Source organism: Macrobrachium rosenbergii, chromosome 13 (genome assembly GCF_040412425.1).
Source record: "Macrobrachium rosenbergii isolate ZJJX-2024 chromosome 13, ASM4041242v1, whole genome shotgun sequence".
NCBI classification, from domain to species: Eukaryota; Metazoa; Arthropoda; class Malacostraca; order Decapoda; family Palaemonidae; genus Macrobrachium; species Macrobrachium rosenbergii.
In genome coordinates, this window is record NC_089753.1 from 10,339,130 (window position 1) to 10,350,781 (window position 11,652).

Consider the following 11,652-nt stretch of genomic DNA (forward strand, 5'->3'; position numbering starts at 1 on the left):
GAGTCATTTGGTGAGGTGGGATGCAGTATGAATGTATGAGAGGTGCGTTTTAGTTGGGGTGGGTCACCGTGGGAGAGAGAGAAAGAAACGAGGTGCTCGGGTTGGTATTTATAGGGGGGGTCTTGATCGGTGCTGAATTATGATTGGCTGCCCGGGGCATATACCCTCGGGCGAAGCCTATTTTCCCAGATCGATGTGCGAGCGGCGTTGTAGTGCTGGGGATGAATGGAAGAATTTCGATCCTCCGATGCCGAATTTTGGTTCGCACGTTCGCTATGGGGATCGCTCGGTGCATGTCTCCTGGCTGCCGTGGGGAGGAGAAATGTTTCATCGAAAAAATTGACCGAACTACCGACCACCGCCGCCTACGCCTCTTGGAAGCATTGCACATTGGGAAGGAGAAACCAACCCTCAACATTACGCAGGAAACATTTCTCCTCCCCACGGCAGCCAGGAGACATGCACCAAGCGATCCCCATAGCGCACGTGCGAACCAAAATTCGGCATCGGAGGATCGAAATTCTTCCATTCATCCCCAGCACTACAACGCAGCTCGCACATCGACCTGGGAAAATAGGCTCCGCCTGAGGGTACATGCCCCGGGCAGCCAATCATAATTCAGCACCGATCAAGACCCCTATAAATACCCCCAACCTCGTTTCTTTCTTTTTCGGGCAGGCCTCACAAGTTGGCTTAATACAATTCGTTTCTTCAGACCTTCTGCAACCACGTCCAGAGGATGACCAACGAGCTGGTCGAAACATGTCGACGGTACCTAAAATAGAACCTGAATCCAGACGAACGATTTCTGATTAGATATTTTAATAAAAGACTTCCCATATTCCGCACACTATCCTTTTCCAACATGAATATCGGCCAGTTGCTGACTAACATCGCTGAGCCTGAAAAGCGGATCATAAGGAAGATAGAAAAGACACTATATAAGATAAATTCGCATAATACTGCCATCCTTTTTAATAACGATAATAATAATATAGTACTGACATATCAGAAGCATTTAGTAATAATAATAATAATAGATGAGAAAGAAAGAGAAAAAACTGATAAGTATCAAGACCTGAAAATCGAAATAAGAAGGATATGGGATATGCCAGTGGAAATTGTACCCATAATCATGGGAACACTAGGCACGACCCCAAGATCCCTGGAAAGGAATCTGGAAAAACTGGATGCCGAAGTAGCTCCAGGACTCAAGCAGAAAAGTGTGCTACTAGAAACAGCGCACATAGTGAGAAAAGTGTTGGACTCCTAAGGAGGCAGGATGCAACCAGGAACCCCACACTATAAAAACCACCCAGTCGAATAGGATGACTGTGATAGACCAAGAATAAATAAATAATAATAATAGTATAATATTGACATATCAGAGGTATTTAATAAACCGTTGAATCTTCACACATTTGTAGTGTGACTGTACAAAATTAATTGTGAAACAAGAAATGGGATATTAACGTAGTGAGATGCAACTAAAGCTGACAAAATTAATAGAGACATTTTAAATGCCAGTAAAAGTGTTTGAATGTTCGTAAGAGGAGAAAGTTACAAGTGAATGTGAGCAAGCGGAGGATTAGAATGGTAAATGGGAAATGAAAATAGTCTAAATTGTAATTGGCATCATTATTTAAAAAAAATCTTTTCCAAGCAATTTTGTTTGAAATATAATGTACCTGGATATAACTGACCTCCATACAATGGGAGAACAAAGACACTAAATCATTGAAAATTGAGATGGATATCTCTGAATATCGGGAGACTGCGAATCATTATGTTTATATGTGGTTTTTTTCTAGCACGCGTCATACCTCAATGGCTTCTCTATTTCCAGTTCATTTTAGATCACTCTTAAGCTTTGCAAGTACTTCATGGATCATTAAGAGAGATAGGCTATCTTAACTACTATGAGTTGTCTCACCTATATACTATGCTAGGATATTTTTCAATTCTAGCATTCAAGTTACTAGCAAAGTATAAGAATGGTATATATGTGTTCATGAGCACAACACAGTGGAACATTTGACAATGATCGAAATCATCTACAGCAATGTCTTCCTATAAGTAATTTTTAGATCTATGAAGATTAAATTATCACAGATTCCTTTACAAATATCCTAGGAATGCTTCAGAAGCACTATTAAAAGCAATTTTAGGAAGATGGGATCACTTGAATGGCCAACATTGTATTGGAGGAAATTTATATTATAAAAAATGCAATGCAAATATCTAATGTTTCCGATTGCATGCGGAACGTACGCACATTCAAATTTAAGAAAACAAGAAGAAATTTTTAAGGTCTGGAAGTCTTATCGACAGAGAAAACTCTAGACGAACTCAGGCTAAAGGGTGGAATCTCGAATAACAAATGCTCCGCGGTATGCCCCAGGGATGCTAGGATCTAAAACTGTGCTCACGTGCTTATTATTGCACGGTTCGTTCTTGTGAACGTCCATTCACAAAAAAAGTGTTACCTAATCTAAGAAACAATTCTCAAATTTATACTGTACCTGTATTAATACTTTATTAATAACCGAAATCTACCTACACCAAGTAACAAAGGTTTCTTCATATAAAGTTTCCAATAATTTCCCTTCGACAATTTACAATCCCTTTTTTTTATTTCAATTTTTTCTTCAGGGTCCAACTCCAAGAACCGAGGCGAGGCTGTTCTTTCCCAGCAATTTCCCTGACAACTTCCGAAATCTGCCATCATCCAGCGGCATAGCCGCGGCCCCTATCAGGCCAAAGCGTCGCGTCGTTCAAGGGAAGACAAAGCAATCGGCGACGAGCTCGATGCTGCAAAAATTGGTACTGATAACTTATCTTGCCTCAACTGTGCGATGAGAAGTGTAAGCCATCTTGAAAGCAATGTGTACAAGGAAAATGTGATGAGTGCTTAACTCTTTAACTAAGCGAAGCATCAAGAGTCTTGTCGGCTTGTGTTAGATAAGAGGACAGAAGAAAGGTACCATAAGCGATGAGCAGATAAGAAATTTGAATAATCTGTGGTAAGCAATAAAGTGACCTCTGTATTGTATGATAAATCCGTATAATTTAGTCACTTTTGACCTACGGGGTGAATTAGGTATCTGGTGATTAATTGCTTATGGTTGGTTGCACTAAACAAGTGCTTTAGGCTAATAAATTCATTCAAGGAAGATTTGTTTGAAATATATATACATACATACATATATATATATATATATATATATATATATATATATATATATATATATATATATATATATATATATATATATATATATATATACACACACTATACACATATATTCTATACGTTAACGTAATATATATCACTGGAAATATGGAAATTATTGGCAAGCAGGACATACACAACCCTCTGGAACACATACCGCAATGCCGCATATACGCTCATCTGGACAATTACCCCTTGGACAACAAAACCCATAATAAGTGCAACGTTTGAGAGAAGAGAATCCAACATCTTATGGAAAGATACCTTGCAAACACATTCTGGATCTTCTCCCCATCCCCCACCCCGATGTCTAGGTTATTTTTCTACCGTATTGGTTCCTGAAGGAAAAATCTTATATTGCAGCCATGATCGAAAAGAATACGTGCTCCGGGACAGAAGGCGTGATGCAAGAGCTGGCACCCAGACTCACCGCTGAGGCTGAGAAAATCAACAATCCAGGCCTCGCGGCTGGAGCATCGTCACCAAGGGCGAGGTCAAGTAGCCCTTCGAAAGCACGAGGAAGCAAAAAGGCTCACAAACACGGTTAGGAAATGGTTTGCTCTCATTCTTGAAGGGTAAATGAAGTATATTTTAATCCCTGTCTTTTCATTTGATTTCTACTTTTGACTATACCAGAGGCTCCTCGTTAACCCATTCCAGTGGTTTTCCTTCTATTACTTTTCAGTCTCAAGTTTTTCTCATTCATTTTTGTACCTACAGTAGGTTCCTGTGTAAGGAAAACTGAGTGAGCAAGTCACACTTGTTAGCTCAAGTTTTCATTTTGGTAATAGCGGCGGCTCCATCGGCCTCTTTTTAGTTTTTTGTAAAAGAAAACTGTTGTGCTGGCTTTGTCTGTCCGTCCGCACTTTATTCTGCCCGCACTTTTTCTGTCCGCCCTCGGATCTTAAGGGGAGCACTTACTGCATAAGGCCCCATTGTGCTTATAACTACCTTATTTTTACCACTTATTCCTCAACTAATAATGAAAATTGTCATCGTGGGAAATTTAGAAAATCGAATTTTGCATTTGATAAAAAATTTTAAAACTTTTTAAAAATATGCAAAAAAAAAAGTTTCACTCAAAACTTATATAATTTCCCACTTACAAAATCAAGATATATAATTATATTACACTCTGTAAAAGTTTCATCGAATTTGGTTGTGTCCTTGGAGTTATAAGCCTTTATTTTTGAAAAAACTAAGTTTTGAGAAAACAGCGAAAGAAAAAAAAAATGGTTATTTTGCAATAACTATGAGACTATGACAGTTACAAGGCTGATTTTTGCACAAAAACTATTTTGTCATATAAGAAATATGCCCTGAAATTTACAATATAATCAAATGCATAGAAATGTGTTCTCTCTCTTGATTTATATGCTACCTAAAATTTGCATATATATATATATATATATATATATATATATATATATATATATATATATATATATATATATATATATATATATATATATATATATACACATATATATATGTATATATATACATATATATATATATATATATATATATATATATATATATATATATATATATATATATATATATATATATATATATATATATATATATATATATATATATATATATATATATATATATATATATATATATATATATATATATATATATATATATATATATATATATATATATATATATATATATATATATATATACATATATATATATATATATATTATGAAGATAAAAGGCCCATAAAACACTATTTGAACATTGCAACCATATATTTTGAGCACTCCCTTCTGTGACTATGTTCCCTGGTAAAATATGGACACATGATGTGTTACAAGAGTATATATACAAAGCATATGTAGGTGTGGCAGTACAGGTATATATATACTCTTGTAACACATCATCTCCCCATATTTTACCAGTGAACATGGGCACAGAAGGAAGTGCTCGAAACATATGGCTGCAACATTCAAACAGCGTTTTATGGGCCTTTTTTATCTTCATATCATACTGTTGTATTACAGTAAAGATATTCACATATATATATATATATATATATATATATATATATATATATATATATATATATATATATATATATATATATATATATATTATATATATATATATATAATATATATATACACATATATATTTTTTTATATTTATTAGTGCAAAGTTTCTTCATATAAAAATTCATTAATATTACCTATGCTATCAATATAATGTTTTCTCCATAACCTATAAAAAATAGTATGTGCTACCTATAAAAAACATTAGGCTATATGCTATCTGTGCGAAATTTTTTCATAATATAAATTACAAAAATAAATGCCCTAATGAGGTTAGGCCAGGACATGGTATTCTAGAAAATGTTTGGGTAGAACTATAGGGTAGCTCCGCGTCGCCGACGGCACTATGACTTGACTTTTTCTACAATTTTTTGGTTGCTAATTATGAATTTACCTTTCATTTTTGGCGCTCGAGTCTAATTAACCCGTAATTAACCCCCAAAGTCCATCCAACATGGGGTTTCCATACGCGGTCTTCCCAAGACAGAGCACGGCTACGTCTGTTTCGAACGGTTCATATCCCGTCCGGCAAGTGCAATAGTTTGTTAACGTATGGGTACCAATCCCCCTCGCCCCCCAAACCCCGGGCCAGTACTAAACACGGCGAAGGGACATTCCATTTGGCCGACAACAAACAGATGCACCGCCAGTATCAGAACCCCTAAAAGTGTAGAAAAAACCAGTTGAAAAGGTAAAAACAGGCGCGGAGCTAATATATAGAATTACCAAGGTTTGTTCCCATCGTTCTACACTCGCCCTAAACTTTTCTTCATACCCTATAAAAATATTTGCTATCAATATAAATTTTCTACATAGCCTATATACGTTACCGCCGTACATGTTTTCCGTTCAGATATTGGAGGCTCGGATACTGGATGGGCAGATAAACAAACAACTGCGAGGATAAAGCAAACAAACGCTGAACAACCACGCCTACACAAGTCACGAGTCAGACGACAACTCACTGCAGTAAAATCAAGCTTTGCGGTCTTATACAATTATTATAATATTATGAAAAATAGTAATCACTAATTAGAATATCACTAATACAGGAAAACAAATCCCTCACTTAGATATGGGCGTTCTGGTGTTGTTGCTAATCCCATGGAGGCTTGACAATTGTTTGCTTCGTCCCTCTCTTGTAACAAACTTACGAGACGCAATCGTTCAAATTTCTCCCTCATAAGGGCGGTGCTTCTTTTACTTATAGCAATGGAATTGCGTGAATGCACAACACGGTAAGAAAATCCGAAAAGGAAATGCATCACAAAGCACTAACTAGGACACCAACTGCACCAGAACCACAGTTACCACACACAAATCGGGACGTTTTATTGGTAAAACTCGACTCTCTGTTTGGAACTGTTACGTACTTATATAATTTCATATTTCCGAAAATACGCAGTAAAAATATGTCAATAAATATAAAATATTATATGTATACTAGTTATCATAGTACATCTGTGATATGACTATGACGAATTCAAAATATCGAGGTACACAGATATATATTTACTTGATTATTTTGATATTTTTTCTTAGAGAACGAACAAGCTCTTATCGTAGAAAATGGGTAGTTTTAGTAGGTACCTGAAGTAAATTTCTCGCTTTCTACAGTAGGCTACTATCCAGAATTGGCAAATCATACAGACATTGTACGAAAATTTGTCGCTCACTGTCACTCATACAGATAAATATTTACTCTGATATTAATTTTTTTTTTTTTTTTTTTTGAGAGAGAGCCAGTTTTCATCGTAGATAATGTGTATTTTAGTAGGAGAGTAAAGTATATTTCTCACTTCCACCTATAAAGTCATACAGAATGTTTGAGACAATTTTTCGCTCAATGCCGCTCAAATGCCGGTAAATGCAATGAACAAAAATGTAAAAAAAACTCACTTAAAAAATTTTTTTAGCAATAACATTTCAGGACATATAGATTTAGATATATACAAGTCCAAAACTGTAAAAAACTAAAAGTCGGTAATTCCTCAAATTCGGCGGTCAGCGCGCCCCTTAAAAACTACTGAGGCTAGAGGCCTGCAAACTGGTATTTTGATCATCCACCCTCCAATCATCAAACATACCAAATTTCAGCCCTCTAGCCTCAGTAATTTCTATTTTATTTAAGGTTAAAGTTAGCCATATTCGTGTTTCTGGCAACGATATAGGATAGGCCACCACCGGACCGTAGTTAAAGTTTCATGGGCCACGGCTCATCCAGCATTATACCGAGACCACCAAAAGACAGATATTTTTTTCAGTGGCCTTGATTATACGCTGTAGCGGCTGTACAGAAAAATCGATTGCCCCGAAGAAACTTCGGGGCATTTTTTACTTTTTCAGATGTCACAGAAAGTAGGAGTAAGTTCCCATGGAGAGTTGCAGTTATGATGATAGCCCTGGTTACCCTAGTCACAGGAAATATAGTTCTATACAGAAAACTTCTCCCTGGAGGAAATTGCGGCTCTTGTTAATCCTACAGTACATATACCCTCCCCGAGGTAAGCAGTATCGATCCTGTAAACTCTCTGTTTAGCTATCAAACTTTCGTGAGAATCATTTGAAGAAAAGATTTTAATTCCTTTTGTAACTTCTATCCAGCTTGCTGCCTGCCATACGTGACTGGCTGCAGAGAAACAGCAAAAAGGTCAAATTCCCCGACCATGCAGGATCTGCACACGATGTCGCCTTTCTCACGATTAAGTATCTCCCCTATTGTTTTTTTTTTATTTCCTTCGGGAAAGGTCGTTAGGCTACCTATTAATCTTAGCACTTAAAAAAGTAATGACTATAATCCAAAACACCGTAGAGATAGTGAAAGCTTAATTCACGGCCAGTCTTGCTGATTACCATGTATGACTTTGGTATGCCAATTATCTTATAATGAAGACTAACGGCACCGATAACCCGATAACTCAGTATATTCTGTTTCGCGCTATGTTTTTCATACAATAGAAGCTATATATATATATATATATATATATATATATATATATATATATATATATATATATATATATATATATATATATATATATATATATATATATAGCACAAGTGCACGTAATCTGTTCATGCAAGTACGCTGTATATTTATGAGGCGTAAGTGTATAAGGGTGTAAATTTCTATTTAAATGACTTTGCGGATCTATAAAAACATTTTTCATACATAATACAAACGTATGTTAGTACGGGAAATCTATAAAAACACGTTTATGTGAAATTATACGTGGAACCCTGCATAGGCGCTTCATACGCGTGTGCTCTGAGGGTTTTCAAACCGAATATGGGAATGCTGTTCCAGTGCTCATCCATGGTAGCAATAACAAAAAAAGTATCCTTCATTTTCGAGAAGGATCACCACTGCTTTACTTTTCAAGCAGAGCTGAAATTAATGTTTAACGGAACAACATTTTGTCTTGAGTTACACGAAACACACTTATGAGTGATGAAGAAAATGCCGTGAGTCAAAGCAAATAATGTTAATTACGCCTTTCCTTTGGTGTGGTTTAGAGAGGTCCTGGGAAGACGTGGCGAGAATATTACACTAGCAGCAGAAGCTACATGATTCGCAACTGAAGTGTGGAAGGCTAAGGTTGGAAAGGCATCGCGTAGCCTTAAAGACCTAAGTATTTCACTTTAAAGACAAGGAAGTATATATATATATATATATATATATATATATATATATATATATATAAAGACAAAATCTGATAAGTAAAGGACGACCTCCAAAGGCCTCGCAACACTCTAGTGCTTCTCTTTCCTTCGTGGATTTTGTCTTTATTTATATATTCATCACGTTCCATATTTTAGTGATTCAGTTACACACACACACACATATATATATACATGTACATATATGAACATACACATACATTCTTATATATATATATATATATATATATATATATATATATATATATATATATATATATATATATATATATATATATATATATATATATATATATATATTTTATATGTATATATATACACACACACATATCTATATATATATATATATATATATATATATATATATATATATATATATATATATATATATATATATATATACATATATACACATATATACACATGATGCAGTAAAAGAATTCTTGCATTATGTATCCCTTACAGCTGAATCGACAACACCCATACAATTTGTAGGTATGTTCAATAGAGCACTCCCCCATAATCATCACATTCATTTACAGTTTGAGACACATTGTAGGATTATGTATCTAGTCTTATTTGTTGTTTCTGCGCAGGCCCATTCGAGTCGTCATTCATTCCATCCATAATTTTATGAGTATTGTAATTTACTCCAGAGAAGAATTTTGACACTGGTTGAAAGTAAAAAGAAAACAAACAAGGTATTTAATTTTTCAAAGGTTGCAAAAAAGCTTACGTAAATCATGCGTAATAGTGAATTATGCAGTAGTATTACGAGAGTGAGTATTAACAGCTTTAACAGAAATGGCACTAACATTGATTAGTTCGAGGGTTTATTTAACAGCAATAGTAGAAGTGGTCGTTAGCAGCAACAGCAGACGTAAAGTGAGTAGCGATATTGATTCGTTCAAAAGGTGCCTTAAAAGTTGCCCAAATACCCACAAATGAAAAAACTGAGCTTAATCAAAAGGGAGTACAACGGATTTCGTGATTCTTTATTCATTAAAGCAGTTTCCCTGCTTAAGGATATCCTGGTATCAGATTTCTGTTAAAACTGGATTGTATTTTATTTATTTTTTAATCTCTTCAAGAGAATTAGATTGGGCAATGACGCCCAAAGGAGAAAATTTCGTAGGAAATAACTTTAATGTTAATTAAAGTTATTTCACGAAATGATCTCATTACTTTTCAACCTAGAAAGCAAAATAATGGCAGCCATCTTGAATAACCTTCTCTGTTATAGACTGAAATTAGCAGACGCCATTCCTGATCCTCCTTCACCTTGGACATAAAAACACCAATTTCGACCTACTGTAGCTCTCTTGTCTCTATTCAGGTGTATGTGCCTGACATAATGGTAACAAATGATAAATATTATAATTTCTCTTGCCCTACTTACGGTGTATGTCTGTTACATGGCGTCACAGGGATGAGTTTTTGGGGGAGATGTTATTTTGATCACAGTAGAGTTGAAACTCGCGTTTTCTTGCATTCTCGTAGGTTCAGGACACTCTCCAATGGGTGACTGAAAAGATTAGACTACAAGAGGAGATCTCTCAGTCGGCCGTCGAACAAACGAGCGAAGAATTAAAGCAAAAGTGGCTAAAAGACAACAGTTGGAAAGAAGAGCAACTCCAGATCATTGCCCAGAAATACAACTCCGAAGAAATGGAAGAAGAGCAACTGAAGCAGAAGGCTCATCAAGAGCACTATCCGTCAGGAGCCAATTCAGTGAGGATGATTGAAGAAGGTTTGAGACAAAGAATGAGGAATTCCATGACAATTTTATGAGGAGTTTATACTGTGCATTTTATCTCATTTAGATGTGACATAAGTGTAAAAATGAATACATGATTGCCAAGCTATTGATCACTTTATATCCACGGAAAAAAAAAGTTTAAAAAACTGATCTAGGGCTAAACGGAATCCTTATTTCTACATCCATACGACTTCTACCTTAATTTAGATGGAAACCTAAACCTCTTCAAAATGGAACTAATAGTATGAGATGAGATGCTCTTAAATACACTTCACATAATGTTCATAGAAAGAAACTACTTTTCTGAGGTACAATCAAATTTAATGTTAAGAACTAAGTAAAATGATGTAAAACTTGTCGTCTCTTTCTTATGAACAAATCTCTTAACAAGTAGGAATAGATTGGGAAGTTTACCTTGTTATTTCCAACAGAACAGGTGAAACAGTACATAAACAAGAAAATACATTATTACTTCTGCAGTTGCAGTCATTAAACTATTTGTGCATGTGTTTGGTTAAACAAGTATACACTTGTTCCTACTTCCTTATGAATGATCAAAGTCATTGAATAATCTATATATATATATATATGTATGTATAAGTCCAGAAAAATCAACTTTGTTAATTGGCCGATATCTTACCATACTCCTACTCAATGAATCACCGTGCAATGTCCTTGAGAAATAGTAAATTGTATATATACCAATTCTTTCATAAATATATATACTGTATGTATACACACACACACACATATATATATATATATATATATATATATATATATATATATAATATATATATATATATATATATATATATATATATATATATATATATATATATATATATATATATATATATATATATATATATATATATATAATGAAAGAAATGGTACATATACAATTTACTATT

At 34.7% G+C, this 11,652-nt stretch overlaps 1 long non-coding RNA gene across 1 annotated transcript in view; it reads left to right on the forward strand.

Moving 5' to 3' along the window:
- The window catches only part of LOC136844621 (uncharacterized), a 15,639-nt gene extending 4,936 nt beyond the window's left edge, over nt 1-10,703 (forward strand). Inside the window, exons 2-4 of the long non-coding RNA XR_010854935.1 lie at nt 2,653-3,023; nt 3,596-3,775; nt 10,480-10,703. This is a non-coding gene — a long non-coding RNA (uncharacterized lncRNA). The remainder of the gene's footprint in view (nt 1-2,652; nt 3,024-3,595; nt 3,776-10,479) is intronic.
- Nucleotides 10,704-11,652: the final 949 nt, after the last annotated feature.